This window comes from Lissotriton helveticus, chromosome 10 (assembly GCF_964261635.1).
Source record: "Lissotriton helveticus chromosome 10, aLisHel1.1, whole genome shotgun sequence".
NCBI lineage: Eukaryota > Metazoa > Chordata > Amphibia > Caudata > Salamandridae > Lissotriton > Lissotriton helveticus.
Window position 1 is genome coordinate 1,119,601,804 of NC_136071.1, and position 23,984 is coordinate 1,119,625,787.

Consider the following 23,984-nt stretch of genomic DNA (forward strand, 5'->3'; position numbering starts at 1 on the left):
TTACAAATTAGGTGAGGTATATACGTGGGCGGATGTTTACGCTCAACGTCGCAGAAACAAACCTTTCAATCCTAATACTGACACCTCATCCTCTGGGAGTGACAACACCAATCGCCCACCTAAGAGAACTCCAGCAGGAACATCAACTTCCACTGTTCCCTCCAGCGAAACATCCTCGACACATAACATCGATTTAACTATTACCGAGCCTTTTTTAGAGGTAGGCCCAGACAAAACCGCAGACCCAGACGGGGCAAAAGGGCAGGCAAAAAACCACAAAGGCACCCAACAATTCTCGAAGACCAGACAGAAAACAAAGAAGAATCGCTAGTAATCAACATCTCTGATGTCAAGCTAACCAACCTCGAAACAAGAATCCTTCAAAAGGGCATGTCATTTATCCCTACCAACGACACCAACTTACTAGAACTTGACGTGAGTACCTTTAAACTCACAAGAAAATTAAGACTTAAACATTTTTTTGAAAACGTTCTAGAACCACCAAAGGACCCAAAACCTGATCAACTTATGGGCTTACGACCTTTCAGCACTTTTATGCCTCCTACCAGCCATAAAAGCATTGACACCTTTGAGACCCTGGTGAAACAGGACGTCTCTAAAATCAACTTCCGCAAGAAGACCCGCAAGAATATCACCAACAAAGAAATGGACATTCTTAAAAACATCGCCAGGAATCCTTCCATTAGATGTTTGAAAGCTGACAAGGGTGGCGCCCTTGTCATCCTCAACACACAACTCTACGACCGGAGAACGCAAGAACACGTGATGGATCCTAATGTCTATTTACCATTGGATGGCAATCCCACAAACGATTACAAAACGGAACTATCTCAAATCATTGATAAAGCCACAGCTGATGGCATCATCGATGACAGAACAAAAAGATATCTCATTGTGGAACATCCCAGGAGTCCCTCCATTACCATGCTACCGAAAATACACAAAAATCTGATGGATCCCCCGTTCCGCCCCATCGTCTCCACCAGAGGTTCGATCCATGAACCCACAGGGAAACTCATAGACCGTTACCTGCAACCTATGGTTTCTAGTTTACAAAGCCATGTTAAAGACACTACAGAATTTTTGAACAAGCTTTCCACCATACAAATCTCTGAAAATGAAAAAGTAATCTTATGTACAGCTGATGTTAAAAGCCTTTACACCTCTATCCCCCATGAAGGAGGGATCAACACTGTGGAGCATGCCTTACTTCAATCTGACATTGACGATTCTTTGAAACCTTTCATTCTTGAACTTATGATATACACTCTATATCATAGTTACTTTAAATATGAAGATAAATGGTACCTACAGATGTCCGGAATGGCCATGGGCAATTGTGCGGCTCCCACCTATGCGAATCTATACATGGGTAATTTTGAGCTCAATTACATTTACAAGGACAAAAATTGGATGGACAACATAAAACTTTATGTACGCTACATCGATGATCTGTTTTTCATTTGGAAAGATTCCAAAGAGAATTTAGAACTCGCCCTGACAGATCTCAATACCAAAGATGATCAAATTGAATTCACTTGGAACATCAACCACCAGGAAATAGCATTTCTGGATGTCCTCATCAAATTAACCTCTCAGGGAATCGAAACTGATTTATTTCGGAAACCTACTGACCGCAATAACTCTCTGCTCTTCAGCAGCTTTCACCAGAACTCCTTAAAAAGGCACCTGCCTTACAGCCAGATGTTAAGAATAACCCGCATCGTTTCTGACCCTGACATCAGAACGACCCAAATCCAATCCATGGCAGCAAGATTTCGAAACAGAGGATATCCCAATGAAATCCTTAAGGAGGCCATTAACCGAACTTCTGCCACTTCCCGAGCAGAAGCTCTACGAAACATTCCCAAAACTAATGATCAAAGAATGTTCCTCGTCTCCAGATACTCGACTTCGAGCAAAAAATACAAGAACATTATACTGAAACACTGGCGCATTTTATCATCAGAGCCAGATTTCAGGGACCTCTTCAAGGATCCCCCAATTTTTGCCTACACCCGACCGATGAACTTCAAAGAAATTCTATCTAAAACCACAACCACTACCACACCAGTTCAACACACAGGAACTCGTCCTTGCCATCATTGCAATAATTGCAATAACATCATTAAAGGCAATAACCTAAATCATCCCATGAGAGGCTTCAACATTAAACTAAATGTGGACGCGACATGCGACTCTTCTAACCTGATCTATCTCCTGAAGTGCCCGTGTGGCAAAATCTATGTGGGCAAGACTAGCAGGAAAATTAAGACCCGGTTGAATGAACACAAGTCGAACATTCGTACCAGGAACTCAAAATTTAATGTAGCCATCCATTTCAACGAGGCCAACCACAATGTGGCCCAGCTTAAGTACATGGTTCTTGAAATGGTCCCAAAAACCGAAGGGAGAGACAATAATAAAACCCTCTTGCAAAGGGAAACTACATGGATTTACAGATTGCAGTCGCAGAAACCATTTGGTCTTAATGACCGTACCGAACTGAGCTGTTACCTGTAACGGACGTTTATTGCTGCATTTACTTTTGTTTTGCTGATTGTTTTGCCTTACATCTGTTCTAGACCCTTCACTCCCCTCCAAGATGGCCGCGCCCATCCCATTCCTTCCCAGCATCCCATTTTTTCCCCAGTAGTCCTTCTTCTATTCCCATCACCTCTCCACCCTTTCCTAAAAACTCCGCATCCTTTCCGCGGAGTTTCTGTACCTGACACCCGTTTTTCGTACTCCAGTTTGACCTTCTAACCAAGTAAGTCCACACCACACCGTCCCGCTTTCCGTTTTGGACGTAAGCATGACCGCCACTCGCCCGCATTTCTGTAAACGATAACGTAAGTCTCGCTTATTACCGAGCAGTTCGCTTCACTGTCGCACCTTTAACCTCACTTTTTCCCATCTTCACAGCTTTTCACCTTTCCTGTTTCTTGATGATTAGCTCCCACTTGCCCGCATATTCCATTCACTCTCACGCCGTACAAGTTTGGGCACTTCCCACCACTTCCCGAACACCGGGGGAACTTTCCTATTCTTCTTTAACCGCTCCAGGGCTGCATGAGGTTAACTCACTCAGACACCACTGTATTATCTACCACGCTGTTGTTTTAGTACCTTCATTGATTTAGACTCTGCATATTCTTTTGTTGCAGTGCTCCTTGAAAAAGGACTTTTCGTCCGAAATGCATTGGAGCCCCTTTAGCGTTGTGATGTCGCTAAAAACAATCGTTTGATAACCAATATGATGGAAATATGAAACGCATTCCAATGGAAAATATCTAATAAACCTTGAAACTTTGCACTTTTGGAACTTTAATTGAACTTTATTTGGAATTCACTGTGTTGTTTCTAGCACACTGAACCCCTTAAGTGTGCCCACCACAGGGATGTACCTACACTCCAGTAGCACACTCAACTCCTCAACCTTTTAGGACGCACCCGAACAGTTGCGTCACCTGTAGGAGCACCTTTAAATTGACAATTCAGATTTACTTATGTTCAACCAAACTTGGTACAACCACGCTCTGCGCCAAGCCTAAGTCTTCTTGCTTCACGGCACATGGTTTGTCCCACATTAGTGTGAAAGGGATTTGTAAGTTGTTGGCTCCAGTATGGCAGAATGCTGGAATTCCCAAATGTGCTGAGAATGTGGTCAAGAATTGTATGGTGTGTCTGATGTATAATCCTGGCAAGGGAACTCCAACTCCAGCTGGTCAGTTTGCGCCTCCGACGTATCCGTTCGAGGTTCTGTAATTGGATTTTATCCACATGGAAAGGTGTAACAACCTGAAATACGTCCTCGTAGTTGTTTGTGCTTTTTCTAGATGGGTAGAGGCATACCCCCCAAAAGGCAATACGGCCTTGTCTACAGCTAGAGTCTTGATCAAAGAATATTTCCCAAGGTTTGGGTTGCCAAGGATGGTATGGAGTGATAATGGGAGTGAATTTGTGGGGAAGGTTATGAAGAGAGTGTGTGAAGGGTTGGGGATCCGACAGAAATTTCATGCTGCAAACCATCCCCAATCAGCTGGACTAGTGGAATTTTACAATGGCACTTTGAAGTTAAAGTTAGCTAAAATTCAGGCGAGTTCTGGTCTTCAATGGCCAGATGCTTTGCCGTTGGCACTTTTGTCAACTAGAACTTCAGTACATTCCCAGATTGGCCTTAGTCCTTATGAAATAGTTTTTGGCCGTCCGGCGAATGTGTGGGGAGTGCCGAGGCCAGTGAAGTTTAGTGACATTGAATATCCTGTGTTGGTGGACTATTTGTATGATTTGACGGCTAAATTGCGTGTCTTGCATCAACAGGTTCATGATAACTTGCCACCAGCATCTGTGGATCCAGGTCACACCATCAATCCCGGTGACTGGGTCCTGGTGAAGAATTTTCAGCGGTCCAAAAACGAGCAGCCCCGTTGGACCGGCCCCCACCAAGTGCTTCTGTCAACGAGAACTTCGGTGAAGGTCTTCGGGAAGCGAAACTGGATCCACGGCGTACATTGTAAGAAGGCGCCTTTACCTCTGCCGTACGACCAGTGGGTCCGCGATGGTATTGGCGATTCAGAGACGGAACGAGTGCCGAAGTTCATGCTGTTTAGCGACGCACATTTAGTATGGACAAATTCTGAACGAGAGGACGACGACATTCTGCAAGCAGCCGTATCTCCACATTTGAGATTGGACACCACTTAGCCTGAACTCTTGTTTACAGATCACACAGTTCCTGGTAAAGGCCGTTATAATTTACGACCGAGAAACAATGAACAAGTAAAAGCATAATTTTTCCTTTTGTTTTTGGAGAACTGCACTCTCTCAGCCAAGAAACTTTTTTGGTATATTTTTGTGAACCACCATCCGGGTTCAGCTGTAGAGTCACGGTGTAAAGACTAGGGAGTGCAGCCTAAGACGCAAGGTCGACGGTTCTGGTTGGTCTAAGGGAGTTAATTGAACTTTATTTGGAATTCACTGTGTTGTTCCTAGCACACTGAACCCCTTAAGTGTGCCCACCACAGGGATGTGCCTACACTCCAGTAGCACACTCAACTCCACAAACCATGTGCCATCGTAACCACCGCAAGTACATATGCATCCGGCAACATCCATCTTTGGTGTTCTGATAACTCAACCCAACACCCAGTCGAATCCAATCTACCCGTAGTTTCTCTCCACACGCTCTTTTCACTTTCAGTAGCTTCAGCTTGGATTGATTTCACACTCTCAATCGCATCTTCACACATTCCCGCTGCACCAATCAATCTCGCAGGGCCTGCAACATACATTCTACTCATCACATTTCTCGCTGTTTCTTTCGCAACTTCATCCGCAAACGCATTACCACGACCAACATCATCCGTAACCTTCCGGTGAGCACTACACTTCACAATCGCAACTTGCTTCGGCAAAGTAAGTGACTCCAGAAGCTCATTCACCAACTGTCGATGTTGAATCTTAGTCCCATGTGACGTCAGAAATCCTCTTTCTCTCCACAAGCGTCCAAAACTGTGAGCCACACCATACTGACTATCAGTGTACACATTCACTCTCTGTCCCTCAGATAAAACACACGCTCTCGTTAATGCAATCAATTCCGCTGCTTGCACCAAATTATGGCTCACTCATGCAGTTTCAACAATTGTGCATAATGTTGCGACGGCATATGCTACGGTCGTATCACCATTCGGGAGCTTGTAGCATGAACCATCAACCCATAACGTACCATCAGGATCCGGAAGAGGCGAATCTTTCAAGTCGATCCTACCCTTCGTCTCCTCTTCCGTCCTCAAAAGACAATCATGCTGTTCCTGACCATCTGTATCCACTGACGTCGGAAACAACGTAGCTGGATTCAACACATTGCACCGCTTGATGTGCACATGACTAGCCAAAAGCGTCAACTCATAACCCGACAACCTCGCACTAGTAAGGTGCTGAGTCTTGCTTCGATTTAATAAAGTGTCCACTGCATGTGGAACCATCACAACCAACGTATTGTTCATCACCAATCCAGCAGACTGTCGGATAGAAACAGCCGCTGCCGCTGTAGCTCTTAAGCAACTTGGCAACGCTCTAGCTACCGGATCTAAAGTCGATGAGAAATACGCACATGGACGCTGCTTATCACCAAACTGTTGAGTCAAAACTGACAATGCACAACCCTCTCTCTCGTGGACGTACAGTGTAAAAGGCTAACTGTAGTCGGGAGTACCCAAGACTGGAGCCGAGCACAATGCATCACGCAATTAAGAAAAACTCTTCTGGCAATCGTCAGACCAAGCAAGAGGATTCGGTATATCCTTACAAGCCAATGCCAACAGAGGTTTCGCCAGCAAAGAAAAATTCGGAATCCATTGTCTGCAATATGATGTGATACCCAGAAAAGCCGTACCTCTCTCTGCGTATTTGGCACAGTCATTCGGGCAATCGCTTGAATTCGTTCTGGGGTCAACCTTCTTCCCTCCTTCGACAAGAGATGACCTAAGTAGGTCACTTCTTGGCGACAATACTGCAACTTTGAAGGTGACACTTTATGATGCAAGTCAGACAAATGTTGTAACAAAGAAAGAGTAGCGTCTTTACAAGTTTCCTCATCATCAGCAGCCACTAACAAATCGTCAACATACTGAATAAGAGCAGTACCAGTAGGCATCGCAAGAGTGTCAAGCTGAGTTTTCAAAGCCTGGCTATAAATGGAAGGACTTTCACAATAGCCTTGAGGAGCGCGTTTAAACCGGAAGCTTCGTCCTCCTGAAGAAAAGCCAAAAATATCTCTACTCTCTTCGGCAATTGGAATACTGAAGAAAGCATTTTCAAGTCTATGACCGAAAACCAGGCAGCTGAAGCCGGAATCATGGTCAGTAAAGCAGTAATGTCTGGAACAACTGGGAACTGTGGCACGACAATCTTATTAACTTCTCTAAGATCGATTACAAACCTGTAAACAGGGGTCTGAGAAGAGTCAGTGCGCTTCAAGACAGGCAAAACCGGACTGTTACACACATTACCTCAATGCAATGTCGCATTCAACCTTTTCAACAAATCCAAGCCTAACAAATTCTCACCACAACCTGTCGTTAGAATGAGAGGTGCTTCCAATTCACAAGGCCCTATAGAAAGAGACAAAGGACTAGAAACTGGATTACGAACTGGGGCGCCAGAGAATCCTACCGAAACATTCGTTAAGCCAGACAAAGGTGCGCCAGGGAGTTTAGAGTGCATGATAGAACTCTTCGCTGCACCAGTATCCAAAAGTAAAGGCTCTACCACACCCGATGTGGCTACCTCAACATAAGGCCCACTCTGATCTACTGGAACCGACACTTCTCCCTCTCTTTGTCATGGCTGTCCTAACAATCATTATAGTCAGCATTCTCACTCTCAACATAATAGTCGTCAGCATAGTACTGAGTCGACCGACCAGATGCAATTTTCTGTTGATCAAAGCCATTCATAGAATTTTGCGGGGGAAAGGAACGTTCGTTCTGAGGAAACGCACCACGGCCTCTACCCCTTGACACTTGCTCAGAACCACCACGACCTCTCGGGCCGTCATACCACTCGCACGCTGTCGTAACATAGGGCACTCATTTTTATAATGACCTTCCTCCCTACAGTACGCACACTGATTCAAACCCAAGGGTGATCTTGGAGGAAAATACCCAGCGTTCTGTTGCGGTCTCTGAAACTGTGGAGGTTGCTGAAACTGTTGGCGTTGTTGTGACTCTTGCTGATTCGAGCGAGGCGGATACGCCTGCTGCAAAATAACCTTTGTCTTTAAGTCTTTTGTCTTTTTCTCTGCTTTTTCTTTCTCGTCCTTATCCCTATTCTCATAGTACTGTGCAGTCGCCAATATCTGAGCCGACGATGAAACAGCCCAAGAACTTTCAGAATCTTTCAACTTATTAGAAAGTTCAGGGAGCAAATTAAAGACAAATTTGTCCACAAATAGTCTTTGCCCACCTTCCGTACTCATGTCCTGACCACTATGATCTATAAATGTTTCTTCAAACCAAGTGAAGAAATCTGATACACTCTCATCCTTCTTCTGCTTACATGCTGCTAACTTATCCCAATGGATGTACGTTGTTACAACGCATGCTTTTAGCACGCATGCTGTAACAACGCGTTTTTATAACACATTCTTTTACAACGCATAACAGAAAGGGGTGTTGGATAGTGAATATTTTAATTTACTATTCCAACACCAGTCCCCGTTGACACTAGGGAAGGTGTTGGGTAGTAAATTAAAAGTATTCCCTATCCTTGAGCGCCCCCCAGAGTCATGCGTTGTAATAGAATGCGATTTAAAAAATGCGTTGTAATAGCACTGCGTGCTAAAAGTTGCGTCGTAAACGACGGTCTCCTATCCCAATTCACTCTTAAAGCAGGCATCATCGTCTTCATTAAATTAATAATTCTACCTGGCAATTCCGTAACCTAAGGTTCAGGTTTAGCACCTCCCTGTTGTCTACCATCTGCAGCAATAATATTCGCCCAAGTATCTCCTAATTCTGCCGCATGATTCTCATGACGAATCTTCGCCCACAAAGGTTGCGGAACTACATTACCCATCCACATGTCTATGTCGGCTAAATTCATGATACAAGCATCTACTGTCTGGGACAATTCTTTATAGTAACCAGCTGGATTCTTACGAGGATCAGGTAAGGTCTGCTTAAGAGCCAAGACCTCTGCTCTCTTCCAAGGGACATGTACCCATACTCGCTGAAAATGAGCCGGGGCGGCAACAATACCCAGATTTACATTAGCCTGAACTGCTCCCTTCCATACAGGAGGAACTTCTCTCATGGGATACTGTCTCGCTTTTCTTCTAACAGAAGAATCAGGTTCGTACAATGTCTGAGGCGGAAGGCTAGATCTAAAAGCCAGTATCGTCTCTACGGCATCTGTAATATCAGATTCCACTATCATCCCTTTAGAAAAATCCGACTATACATCAATTAGTTCCTGCGGGATCAAGCCCAAATCATTATCTTCCCATTTCTGACGCAGAAACATACACATCATATTAAAAACATACCTTTGCTTAGGCGGTTCCCACTGAAAGAAAACATCCATAACGGCTGGCAAACTGTACCTTGAGGCATCCATAATCCATTTACGAGCCAACAAATCCAACACTGTCCGTTCCTCGGGACTAGAAAGCTGACTACGACTCTGCTTACGTTCCAAAATAGGGGTCATATTCAATGACCCAAACAATGGAGACAATAGACTAGAAACAGTCTCTGTCATTTGTTTTCGAACAGAAGGAGAAGAAACAGACATAAGAACAGGAGAATAAGTATTTTGAGGCAAAGAAGGCGTAGGAACAAGAACAGTAGGAGTCCCAGATGCAGAAGCGGAAGGCAAAGGAGTTTGAGGCAAAGCTGGTAGCAAAGCCTGCGACCCTAGAGCAGGTTGCGCAGGAGGAGGTAAAGCCATCTGTGGAGTACCAGGTGGCTGAGCAACAGCAGGAGGTTGAACAACAAAGGGTGGAACAACCGGGGTTAATAGAGGTGCAGTAGCACCCTGCATATAAGGAGGTGGTAATCTCAGTAAATGAGACATCAAAGGATCTTTTTCAAGATCTTCAATCGCTTTCGGAGGAGAAGACGGCAAGGCCGGATAACATTTATCTATGGCCATGCAACATTGCCTATCTGACACCTCAATTGCTTTATCTTCCTCGTTTTCTTTAAACTGCCTAGCAGCTTGCATTATTGATACATCTTTTTCTCTTTTATCTCTTTTAGCTTGTTAATTTCTCGTTGTCTGGCTTCTTTACGCCAAAGGCGAAAGGAATCAAACATTGCCGGCCGGGCTTTCTTCCTAAACAATTTAGTTTCTAGATTATCTAAAATCTCAGTATCAAAACTACCATGTTGGGGCCATCGTAAAACACCATCTTTCCTAGTGTAACGGACCCATACTTCATTAAACGTAATGGGGCCCACTCCGTGTTTAGAATAGACCTCATAAGTCGGAGTTCCAACCGGAAGTATCGAACACGAATCCTCCAATCGGGAATCCCTGTTGCAACCACAACCAAAGCAAGTACCAAATTTGCTACGACTAGGCATCTTCGCTCACTAATCGAGCTTCAAACTTCAAGGGATTATCTCTACCGATACACTCGTAAATATACGAGACCCTCGGTTTTGGAAATTGCAATTTTCAAATCAAAACTAAGGACCAAACAAACTAAGAACCAAAGAACCAAAAACTAAGGACTGGGAGCGACCCACTTATACTTAACTGAGGTATCAGTCACGTCACCAGAAGACCCGTCTATCGTCTCGCCTTACAAAGCTTTACAAAGAGGGGTCCAGGACAGGGCGACAGTCAGGGCAGCGGTCCTTCGTAGCCGTCTAGAAAGCGGGAAGCCTCGCAGCAAAGACCTTCAGTCCACGTTCGACATGCCGGGGTCGATGAAGTGGGGGGCCCTCTTCCGGAATTTCCTCACGAAGCTCCTCACGATCTTCAGGCTTGGACCGGTACCGCTTGATGTCGCCCCACGTTGGGCGCCAACTGAAGAACCGGGTTATTTAAGACCCAGCGGCGCCAGGGGCACGCCCAAAGTATTCAGGTTCACCTGTCCTAGAGTACAGAGACACGGGACTCTTCGTGGTGACGTCAAAGATCGAATTTATTGACTGCAGCCAGTAACAGAAGTCCTAGAAGTCATCACGGTATGAGTTCTCAGGAGACTGCTCAATTTTACAAAGCAAGTCATCCCTTTTTATGCCAAAAAAATCACATTCCAGACAAATACCTAACATTTACAAACTGTCCAATTACATGTATCCACACCAGAGGTATCGCATGACGGTAAAACCCACTTTTCAATTGTCCAGCCCATGATCAATCATCGGACAAACCCAACATTCTTCTTAAGACAGGTCGAACAAACCCATAATAAAAGGACCACAACCCATATCATAAATAAGCCATAAAGGAAGAAACAGAAACAGGTGGAGGAAAGATAAGGCATATTTGTGTGTCGTAAAACTATGCGATCTCCTATGCTTTGATCCTCAATCTTGATCAGCTACTGGGCAAGAACTGGCTCAGCAAGGTCGGCCTCAGGCAACTGGGTCAGTTCACTCAGGTCATTCAGGAGTCAGCTAAAGTGTACGTGTACGACCAGACTTGAAAATAGAAAAATTACCGCGGGTGTTTTCAGACCACAATCCATTGATACTGACTATTCCTCAGAACTGTAAATCCAATTATAAAGAATATAACTGGACATTTGAAAGAGGGCTACTTAAAGAGGAAGACTATGTCAACAGAATGAAGATATGGATTAGACAATTCTGGGAGGTAAATAGAGGGACGGCATCTACAGGAGTGGTCTGGGATACATTCAAGGCAGGGATAAGGGGGGAGACACTGGCCTATACTCTACATAGGAGCAAGAAAGAAAAAGTGGAATTAACCAATAGGCTAAATGATCTAATAAACCTAGAACAACAGCTCATACAGTCAGTCATAGATCAAGAACCCCTCGAGGAGATCCTGCTAGAGATAGAACTGAAAAGGGCAGAGACTAGTGAAGGATTGGCAAACAAAGCGGCGAGCAATTACTTAACAAAAAAGGAAAAATGCTATGAGTTTAATGAGCGGGTAGGTCATATGCTAGCAGTTCGCACTAGACAAGATTTGGCTGCAGGAGAAATTAAAGAGATTAAGAATAAAGAGGGGAATGTTGTGTCAAAGGTAGAAGAGGTGAGGGAGGTCTTTAGAGATTTCTACTCAGAGTTATACGACCAAGATCTCAAAGTGGGGGAAGATGAGATAGAGGATTACCTAGCAGGCATTCCCCATAGGGAATTGAATATGGAGGATAAAGAGGCTCTGGAACTACCACTAACATTGGGAGAAGTCCAAAATGCAGTAGGGAAACTCCCCTCGGGGAAGGCCGCGGGGCCTGACCAAATCCCGGCAGAATTCTATAGGACTTTCTGGGACACCCTGGGGATCGATATGCTGGAAATTTTAAGCCATGCACAGAGGGGGGAAAACATACCACAATCATGGGCCGGAGCTAACATTATTGTGATCTTGAAGAAGAATAAACCGCATTTAGATCCCGGCTCATATAGGCCCATTATGCTCATGAATGCAGACACAAAAATCTACTCTAAAGCTCTCTCACAAAGACTAAGTAGGGTAATAGAAGGGTTGGTATATACAACACAACATGGATTTATACCAGGTAAGGGGACCACTCAGCATACAAGGAGGATGGTTACCATACTGGACGCCGCAGGCGCCGCAGGAGACCCTGCCTCGGCCATCTTCTTAGACGCAGAGAAGGCGTTTGACAGGGTCTCCTGGGGCTACCTGTGGAAGGTTTTGGAGTGGTTTGGTATAGGCACAGGCTATATAAATGCTATAAAGGCATTATATCTAACACCCGTAGCTAAGGTGAAGATAAACAGAGGGTACACTGAGGGAATATGTATAAAACGCGGCACAAGGCAGGGCTGCCCGGCTTCACCGCTGTTGTTTGCCTTATATCTTGATCCTCTTTTGAGAAGATTAGAGGGGAATCTAAATATTCTACCGATCAGACTACATGCGCATGAGTATAAGACACTCGCATACGCGGATGACGTGGCGGTGGTCACCCCAGAACCAGGGTCAGCCATTTTAGAAATAGAACATGAGGCTGCACTCTTTGGTGCAATCGCAGGCTACTCACTGAATAAAGGAAAAACACAAATAGTACTAAACAACTGGGTGAATTTTCAGGATACAAGAGTTGCACCTGAAGTTACATATTTAGGGGTGAAGATCACAGCTGATCTAGATAGGCTAGTTGAAATTAATATGAGCCCCCTATTGGCAAAGATAAAAACGAATACAGAAAGAATGAATAATTTGCACCTGACCCTGATGGGTCGTATAAATGTAATTAAAATGATAACATTCCCAAAAGTTTTGTATTTGTTTAGATCTATCCCTCTATTTTTTGAAAATATGTGGTTCAACAAACTAGAAGCGATTTTAAACAAATTCATCTGGGTTAAAGGGAAGACAAGGAGAGCCTACAGACATCTAACAGTAGATAGAGGAAAAGGGGGTTGGGGGGCACCGGATTTTAGGTTCTATTATTGGGCTGCTGCGTTACAATATAGTAGGGAGTTAATAGGTGGGGGAGGTATAGATCAAATAGTGGAAACCGAGATAGGATTACCTAATGTTTATACTACATTACTGGGTGAGGAGGCGGAGAATGGGTTTTTAAATTCAACTGAATTCACCTACTTTAAACACACAAGATTCAAGACCTTAAAGGCAGCATATAGGATATGGAAAGGAGTGGCAAAAAAATTCGGTCTGGGTAGATTCAACAATTATACGAGGCTGTACACAAATCGCTCACTACCAAGGGAGATTTTTAAGGATGATATCATGAGAGATTGGTATAATAAGGGTATAGTGAAAATAGGGGATCTACTGGATAGTCAGGGCAACATATTACAGTTTGAGACGTTAAAAATAAAATATGGGCTAGAGCGCAACAGCTTTTATAAATATCTTCAAATTAGAAGTTTTCTAGCACAAAAACAAGGTGGCCCGGCAGGGATGGGGCAGTGTAAAATTATGGAATACATAGAAACTACTGATAAATGCACTATAAGACAACTATATGCGGAATTAAAAGTTAACAAAGTAGATGAGAGGGCGAAATATTCACAAAAATGGATAGGAAAACTGGGGTCACCTTTCAGTTATCCTTGGATCTGGGCAGAACAGTGCTATGCTCTGCAACCCTCCAATCACAGCATTTTAAGACAGTGTTCTCACTTTACCATACCCCGGCCAGAATCGCCCAGTGGGGCGGCACGACGGGTATAACATGCCCCCAATGCAACTCAAACGCGGCAGATATTGTACATATGTTTTCGCAGTGTCCACAATTGTTTACTCTGAAAACTGCCCTCGAAGAGTTTTTTGATAAAACACTCAGGATCAAGATTAAACTCACAGATGAATTAATTATCTTGGGGGTGGCAGACACGGCAGGAAATATACCAGTAGAGTTTATTTTTGTCTCCATTGCAGTGTATCGTATCTGCATAGCAAGAAATTGGCTGAATAAGGCTCCTCCCCAATTTCGAGACTGGATCGCAAGTCTTCTCTCTATTTACAATCTTGAAAAGGCAATATATGAGAGAAAAGGTAGGAGGGCTAAAGCATTAGGTAAAATTATATGGCAACCCATTACGAGATGGAAAAATAGTAGGATAAACCCGGAATAGCGCAAGAAAGACTGCTACAAAACCAAACTTTTGCAACTAGATGTTTTTTTTTTTTTTTTCCCCGGATAGTTATTTTCTTGGTTATTGTTTTAAAATGGGTAGCAAGTACTATACATATGTCTGTTTATTGAATCCTTCATGCCATACTGTATTGTAATGAATATAATCACCTGTGTAATTGGATTGTGCTAAAACATATGCTGGAATATGTGGAAAAATTTCTGGAAAAATCTAATAAATATTTATAAAAAAAAAATAATAATAAAGTGTACGTGTACTAAAGACTCGTTCGGCCGTAGTCATCGGCCTATGTGAGGGCAACCACAAAATGGCTGCCATGCACAAAATGGAAACCAAGGTTCAGAACGAAATCTTCAAATACATAATGAATCCTTGTCTGTAACATGGCGAAAACACTTGTACTTGCCAAACTCATCGGTTACGGTTCCTCGTCACCCAAATCGTAACGGAACCATGACATTTGAAACATGGGTTCAGAATTCACGGAACCTCACATGTTCCTTGGAAGAGAGCAGAGGTTTTGGCTCTTAAGCAGACCTTACCTGACCCTCGTAAGAATCCTGCTGGTTATTACAAAGAGTTGTCTCAGACAGTAGATGCGTGTATTATGAAAATAGCCGACATTGATATGTTGATGGGTAATGTAGTCCCTCAACCTTTGTGGGCGAAGATTCGTCATGAGAATCATGCAGTAGAGTTAGGAGATACGTGGGCGAATATTGTTGCAGCAGATGGTCGACAGGTGGGTGGTGCCAAACCTGAGCCCTTAGTTGTAGAATTACCTGGTAGAATTATTAATTTGATGAAAACGATGATGCCTCCTTTACGAGTAAATTGGGATAAGTTAGCAGCATGTAAGCAGAAGAAAGACGAGAGTGTATCTGATTTCTTCACCAGGTTTGAGGAAACGTTTATCGATCATAGTGGTCAGGATATGAGTACGGAAGGTGGTCAAAAAGTGTTTGTGGACAAATTTGTCTTTAATTTGCTTCCCGAACTTTCCAATAAGTTGAAGGACTCTGAGAGTTCATGGGCTGTTTCTTCGTCAGCCCAGATATTGGCTACTGCACAATATTATGAGAATAGGGATAAAGATGAGAAGGATAAAGCGGAGAAGAAAACTAAAGATCTAAAGACGAAAGTTCTTTTGCAGCAAGCTTATCCACCTCGTACGAATCAGTCTCAGTTTCAGCAACCTCCACAGTTTCAGAGATTGCTACAGAAGCCTGAGCCTTATGCTCCGCGATTCTTTCCTGTACTAATCAGTGTGCTTATTGCAGAGAGAAAGGTCATTTCAAGAATAATTGCCCGGCTATGCTACAGCGTGCGAATGGTGTACCTGGTCAGAGAGGTCGTGGTGGTTTCCAGCAAGCTCCTAGAGGTGGGGGACGTGGTGTGTTTCCCCAAAATGAGCGTTACACTCCTCCTCAGAATTCTGCAAATTATTTTGACAGACAGAATGTTCCGAGTGGTCAGTCTGCCCAGTATTGTGTTGAGGATTACTGTGTTGAAGGTGAGTGTGTTGGTTATAATGATAACTAGGATAGCCATGGACAAAGTGAGGGAGTAGTGTCAGTTCCAGTAGACCAGAGTGGACCTTATGTTGCGGTGAGTACATCAGGTGTGGTAGAACCTTTTCTTTTGGATACTGGTGCGATGAAGAGTTCTATTATGCACTCTAAACTTCCTGGCGCACCTTTGTCTGGCTTGACCAATGTCTCAGTAGGATTTTCAGGCGCCCCAGTTCGTAATCCGGTTTCTAGTCCTTTGTCCCTGTCTATTGATGCTCGTGAATTGGAAGCTCCACTTATTCTAACGACTGGTTGTGGTGAGAATCTGTTGGGTTTGGACTTACTGAAAAGATTGTATGCGACATTACATTGCTCTCCTTCGGGAGTACACCTTACCCTAGGTAAGAGAGTGGTTTCTCCGATGTATTTGTCTAAAGATTGTCTTCCACTGGAATTGCGTTCTCTTCCTGATGCACTTTGGGCTACGGGTCCAAATGATGTTGGCCTTTTTTAAATTCCATCGTATGTTGTTACCCTCAAGTCGAATGCTAGGCTACCTCGTATTCCGCAGTATAAAATATCGAGCGATGGCGAGAGAGCTCTTTTGGCGATCATTTTTGATTTGGTTGAGAAGGGTGTAGTTGAAGAAACGAGAGGTAATGTGTGCAATAGTCCTGTTTTGCCTGTTCTTAAGCGCACTGATGCTTCTCAGCCACCTGTGTATCGGTTTGTGATCGACCTTCGAGAAGTGAATAAAATTGTTGTGCCACAGTTTCCTGCTGTTCCTGATATCACTGCTTTGTTGACTCTGATTCCAGCTTTGGTTGCTTGGTTTTCTGTCATCGACTTGAAGAATGTTTTCTTCAGCATTCCGATTGCCGAGGAGAGTAGAGATATTTTTAGATTCTCTTTAGGAGGACGAAGCTTCCGGTTTAAGAGACCTCCCCAAGGTTATTGTGAAAGTCCCTCAATCTATAGTCAGGCGTTGAAAACTCAGCTTGATGTTTTTGTGTTGCCTTCTGGTGCTACTCTTATTCAGTATGTTGATGATCTTCTGGTTGCTGCTGATGATGAAGAGATTTGTAAAGAGGCTACTCTTTCTTTGTTGCGGTATTTGTCTGACCTTCATCACAAAGTGTCACCTTCAAAGTTACAGTATTGCCGACAAGAAGTGACCTACTTAGGTCATCTCTTGTCGAAGGAGAGACGGAGATTGACCCCAGAACGAATTCAAGCGATTGCGCAAATGTCTGTACCATCCACACAGAGAGAAGTGCGTGCTTTCTTAGGTATCACCTCGTATTGTAGACAATGGGTCCCTAATTTTTCTCTGCTAGCGAACCTCTGTTAGCGCTGACTCTTAAAGATACTCCGCATCCTCTTCCTTGGTCTGACGAATGTCAGAAAAGTTTTTCTGAATTACGTGATGCATTGTGTTCGGCTCCGGTGTTGGGTACTCCAGACTACAGTAAGCCTTTCACGTTGTATGTGCACGAGAGAGAAGGTTGTGCATTGTCAGTATTGACACAGTGTTTCGGAGACAAGCAACGCCCATGTGCGTATTTTTCAGCGACGTTAGATCCAGTAGCTAAGGCGTTGCCGAGTTGTTTGAGAGCTACAGCGGCAGTGGCTGTTTCTATCCGACAGTCTGCTGGTTTGGTATTGGATAATACGTTGATTGTGATGGTCCCACATGCAGTAGATACGTTGTTGAACAGGACCAAGACACAGCACCTTACTAGTGCACGTATGTCAGGTTATGAGCTGACACTGTTGGCCAGCCATGTGCACATTAAAAGATGTAATGTGTTGAATCCAGCTACGTTGTTGCCGATTTCTGTAGAGACAGATGCTCAAGAACAGCATGATTGCTTTCTTCGTACAGAGGAAGAAACGAAGGCTAGAGTGGATCTAAAAGATACTCCTCTTACGAATGTTGATGGTACCCTATGGGTAGATGGTTCGTGCTTTAAGCTTACGAATGGTGAAACGACTGCAGCGTATGCGGTTACAACTTTGCATACAGTTGTTGAAACAGCACGTATAGCACAGAATTCTGCGCAAGCAGCAGAGTTCATTGCACTGACTAGAGCGTGTATATTGTCAGAAGGAAAGCAAATGAATGTCTATACTGATAGCCAGTATGCGTTTGGTGTTGCCCATAGTTTTGGACGTTTGTGGAGAGAAAGGCGATTCCTTACTTCCCATGGCAGGAAAATTCAGCATGGGCAGTTAGTGAATGAACTTCTGGAATCACTTACTCTCCCAAAGCAGATTGCAATTGTGAAGTGTAGTGCGCATAAGAAAGTTGTGGACGATGTAGGTCGAGGGAATGCGTTTGCGTATAAAGTTGCGAAGGAAACGGCGAAAGATATGATGAGCCGTATGTATGTTGCAGGCCCCGCAAGATGGGTCGTGGCAGGTGGAATGTGTGAAGACACAATAGAAAGTGTGAAGATGATTCAGGCTGAAGCTACTGAGAAAGAAGTGAGTACGTGGAGAGAGAGTTCGGGTATGTTGGATTCGACAGGTTGTTGGGTTGAGTTGTCGGAGCACCAGCGATGGTTGTTGCCAGATACGTATGTGCTCCCAGTGGTTACTATGGCTCATGGAATGGCTCACATTAGTTCGAAGGGAATATGCAAGTTGTTGGCTCCAGTATGGCAGAATGCTGGAATCCCGAGATGTGCTGTGAATGTGGTGAAGCATTGTATGATATGATTTTTTTGAAATACAATCCTGGAAAGGGAACTCCAACTCCAGCTGGTCATTTTGCTCCTCCGACGTATCCGTTTGAGGTGATACAGTTAGATTACATTCACATGGAGAGATGCAATAACTTGAAGTATGTCCTTGTGGTTGTTTGCGCCTTTTCCAGATGGATAGAGGCTTACCCCCTAAAGGATAATACTGCCTTGTCTACAGCCAAAGTTTTGCTCAAAGAATATTTCCCTAGATTTGGTTTGCCGAGAATTGTATGGTCGGACAATGGGAGTGAATTTGTGGGTCAAATCATGAAGAAAGTGTGTGTTGGTTTGGGAATAAAGCAGAAATTTCACGCTGCGAAGCACCCCCAGTCAGCTGGACTTGTTGAGTGCTATAATGGCACGTTAAAACTGAAACTGGCTAAGAATCAAGCGAGCACTGGTCTTACATTGCCGGATGCCTTGCCGTTGGCTCTTTTGTCAACAAGGACGACTGTGCATTCTCGTGTGGGACTTAGCCCATACGAAATAGTTTTTGGTCGTCCGGCGAATGTTTGGAGTGTGCCTCGTCCCAAGAAATATAGCGATATTGAGTACCCTATGTTGGTGAATTATTTACATGACTTGACTGCTAAATTGCGTGTTCTCCACCAACAGGTCTATGACAGTTTGCCGACAGCTACTGCAGATCCAGGACACTCGATCCAACCTGGACAATATATGCTGACCAAGAACTTTCAACGAACCAAGAATTTAGAGCCAAGGTGGACTGGAACTTATTTAGTTTTATTGGTCACTCGGACTGCAGTTAGAGTAGCCAGCAAAAAGAATTCGGTGCATGCCACCCACTGTAAACGAGTTCCTTTGGCCTTACCGTATGATCAGTGGGTGAGGGAGGGAATAGCTGATTCTGATTGTGAAAAAGTTCCTAGATTCATACCATTTAGTGATGCTCATTTGATATGGACTCAGTCAGAACGTGCAGATGACGACGTTCTTCAAGCTGCTGTGCCGCCCCACATGAGAATCAACACTACGAATCCAGAGGTCCTTTTCCGAGACCAGACTGTGCCTGGTAAAGAACGCTACGATCTAAGACCAAGAAAGACTGAATAATGGACTAATAAAATTGGAATTTTTTTATGCAGTGAGTTACACCTTGTCAGATCAAGAAACTTTTTTGCTTTTTTTCTTTTTCGAGTCACCATCCGGACTCCGCTGCAGGGTCACGGTACAGCCTTAAGGGGTGAACCGCGTATTGACACAAGGTCTGTGGTTCAGGGTCGTTAGTACGATCTTGGCGCACACTTAAGTGAAGAAGGTAATAGCCATGAGCAGCACGTTAGAGAATGGAGTTTCTTGAGTCTGATAAGAGTGTTAGGAAAGTTAATACTAAAGTGAGAATATGTATCTTGATTCGTAGCAAATGTTTTTAATACTGTGTTTTCTAATGCTTTTGAATATTACGTTAGCTTGTGTGGGTTGGATTTTCTATGTCACACAACAGACGCTTGCATCTACATCCCAACCTACTCTTTCTTTTCCTACTGTTTCTTCACATGAGTTTCATACGTTGCCTGAACATGAACAGACGCGAAGATCAGAATTTGTGAACAATTCGTTTATACAGATGTTGCATCAGCACCAGTTAGTTATAAATTCCACGTAATGTTGGGTTTGTGGTCTTATGCCACATACGACAGATAAGGGAATGCCATATTTGGTTTTGCCTTTTTCGCCTAATGGCTCAGTATGGGCACTCCAGTCGATGTTTATCTATGCGAATGAAGCATCTCCTGTATGTTCCGTTAAGGATAATGTGAGTAATAATGCCTTGATATGGGGAATAGTCGATATGATTAGAGATATCGACGCGTATAATGCTATCCCTAAAGATGAGGTACGACCATACGTTGGTTGGAACAAGACGAGATATAGTATTAGTCTGACTGAAAAAGAGAGACAGAAAAGGTCTCCTCCTATTTGGATTGTACCCTATCGAGGTCATTTTTGTCTGCAAGGTAATGGTCAGAATCCGAGAGCTCAGCTTGGTATGAGTGTGTGTGTTCACACCTATGTTTATACGTCCCAGAAATCTCCACCGTTCATGCCAGCCAAAGGCACGTATTTTGTTTGTTATGACAGAGCATATACATGGTTGCCATCTGATTTTTCAGACACATGTTATGTGGCATTTGTACTTCCCACTACATACACAGCTGCTTTCGATTACCATAAGACAAGATTTGGTAGAGGTATTATCGATGCGAAAGATACTGTTATTCAATCTTTACGTGAGACCGCTAGCTGAGGTAGTCAGGCAGTGGGGTATGACCATGGTGTCATACGCCGATGACACCCAGCTAGCGGTCATGATCAGCGGGGATGCGGAAGTGGATGCCCCCAGATTCCAACAAGGACTTCGGGCGGTCGCCGGCTGGATGACGGATAACTGTCTCCAGTTAAACGCCAGTAAAACTGAGGTGATGATTTTTGGCAAGCGAGCGGAACTCTGGGGGGACAGGTGGTGGCCATCAGATCTCGGCCCTACACCAATCCCAGTTGTCGAGCTTAAAAATCTTGGGGTTTGGTTGGATCCCACTCTTTCCTTCGTTTGTCATACCAAACGTACGGCGGCCTGCTTTTTTGGCATCCTGCGGGGACTTCGTCCCGTGCTTAAGTTCTTCGATGCCACCACGAGACAACTCGTGATCCAAGCCACTGTGATCTCTAGGCTGGATTACGCTAGTTCCCTCTTAGTGGGCCTGAACCAAGAGGAAATCAATCGCCTTCAGCGGGTTCAGAACGCGGCAGCACGAGCGGTGGTGGGATTACCAAGATTCTGTCCCACCACCAATGTTCTCCGTTCGTTGCATTGGCTCCCGATGGCACAGAAAATTCGTTTTAAAGTCCTCTGTGTCGCTTATAAAATTCTTAAGGGATCCCCGGCCGCAATTTTGTCCAAACTCATGTCGCACTACGTCCCCACTCGGGCTTTAAGATCTGCTGACCTTGAACTTGCGATTGTTCCCCGTTTTAGGCTGTGCAGGGCTGGCGGACGATCTTTTCAAGTCCGTGCTGCTCTGCTCTGGAACTCTCTACCCCCGGCGATCCGTGCTCTTGGGGATCTGTTTTCTTTCCGCCGTGCGGTTAAAACATTTCTCTTTCCCTAGTGCCCTTCTTTTCTTTGTGTTGTTTAGTTGTGTTATGCTGCTACCTTGTCGGGCGCCAGGACGCTCCTTCGCTGGAGCATCTGTGCGCTTAATAAATTCGCATAACATAACATAACAAGAAGTTGGAGACTTCTTTAAGGGTTTCCTACCCTTTTGGGGTCCTATGGCTAATAGTAGGAATATTCGTCAGCTTACGAGAGTGGTCGAGGCCACTATAAATGAGACTGCAGGTGCCCTTAGCAATATTACAGCTGAGCTTCAAGCGGATCGCCTTATGGCATTACAGAACCGTTTTGTTTTAGATATTATACTTGCAGATAGAGGTGGAGTATGCAAATTGATCGGATCTAGTTGCTGCGTTTTCATACCAGATAACGCCCCGACAGTGTACCAAGCCATGTTGAAGTTACATAAGTCTGCTGAGTCTATACATGTGGACGAAGGGAACTGGTCGTTGATAGGATGGTTTTGGGAACTGCTGTCCAAATGGGGATGGAAGATTCTGATGTTTCTTAGTATGGCTTTAGCGATCTTTTTCTCGTGTTGCTTATGCATCCAGTGTGGTCCCGCCATTTGTGGCCTTTGTGCTACGATCTGTGTGAAGAGACCCGTACCGAGAGAAGTGAAGATAATAAGATGATGTTACAGCAACACCTTGATAATCTGATGAGAATAGATATAGACCTGGATTCAGATTGACGTGAGTTTAGGTCATTGCCTACGTAATGGCAAAAGGAGGGACTGAGGTTCCGTGGTTTTCGGATTTTGTTTGCGTTGTTCGAGACGCCATTTTATGTTGGCCTCACGTAGGCCGTGGAAGTAAACGAATGAACAAAGTTGCATGGGCTTCGTTGTTCATGTACATATTAACATGGCCTTTTCGACTTGCGAGTGAACTGCAAGATGCTGACCCCGTCACCTGAAACTGACCCTTCCACAAGGCCAATTTCTCTAGCTGATCGTTGTCTAGGTTTTCCAATCACTGTTCAGGATGTCGTTAACTTTTAGTTTCTTGCACATATATTATCCTACTCAACATCTGAATTGCTCCTTTTCTTATGTCTTTTCATTACATGGGTAGTGCTTTCAATTATGGGTTTGTCCGGCTTGTGATAATCGAATTTGGGACAGTCCTAATAATTAACTTGTGGGTTGGTACGATGTAAAGTGAGCTTCTTGGAATGTAATAATGTATGTAAAATGTATTTCATTGGTCAGAATTTGTCGCAGAGGGTGTGCATTTGTAATGGGTTGAAAATGTGAATATAAGGTGATGTCTTGCTCTACAAAAATTGAGCAGTTTCCTGAGTTGTACACCGTGTTGTATTGCTTGGTTTACTGTTACTAGCTGCAGCTAATACATTTGATCTCTGACGCCACCTAGAAGTATTCCGTGTCTCTGTAGTCCAAGACAGGTGAATCCGAAGACTTCGGGTGTGTCCCTGGCACCGCTGGGTTCTAAGAAAACCCGGTTCTTCAGGATGCAGCACACTTAGAAAGAGGAAACAATGAGGAGAAATAAAGGTATTTTTCCTCGTTGTACCTGTCCCGGGGAGATGTAGCATTTTTACACATTCCTAGGTTTACCAGTGTTGCTAAATCTGGGAAATGCACACAAATCCATGGGATGATGCATGGGAACACTCAAGCTCTACCCATGGAACGCCTCCTGGGGCAGATTAATACAATCCAGCGATTTGTGCTGCGATGCTCCAGATTTCTCAAGCCATGCAGGGCCATGCAAGGTGGCCATGCCTGGCGTCACCCTTGCGTTGTCCAAGAATGATGCAACACATTGCTAAATGTGCCTCAGAGTGTATAAGATGACAGCACATATTCAGGGAATTCATACCAGAGAAGTGCAGCTCTGAAACATGCCTTCTCCTTGGGGTCTGAATCCAGACGGTAATAAAGAACATCTCCAAGGTCACAGCAGGCGTTGATGCCTATATTTATACTAGTCCTGGGCTGTGAACTTCGATCCGTTCACAGAGTTTGCAGAGTTTTCTGCACTCCGCACACCGCTGAACTCGCAGAGTGCACAAAACTCCGCTTCGCAATGTGCAGCGGAATTTTTTCCCTGCTCGCGAACTGTAAGTTTGTGAGCATGAACTGCCGCTCTGGTAGAATTTCGGATGTATGTCAGTACAACGCGATCTTTTAGATCGTGGTACTTGACATCGCAGATTTTACAACGCAAGTCGTTACAACGACTTGCGTTGGAGGGCGCGGATTTAGGAATGTTATAATGTTATATTCCAACACCAG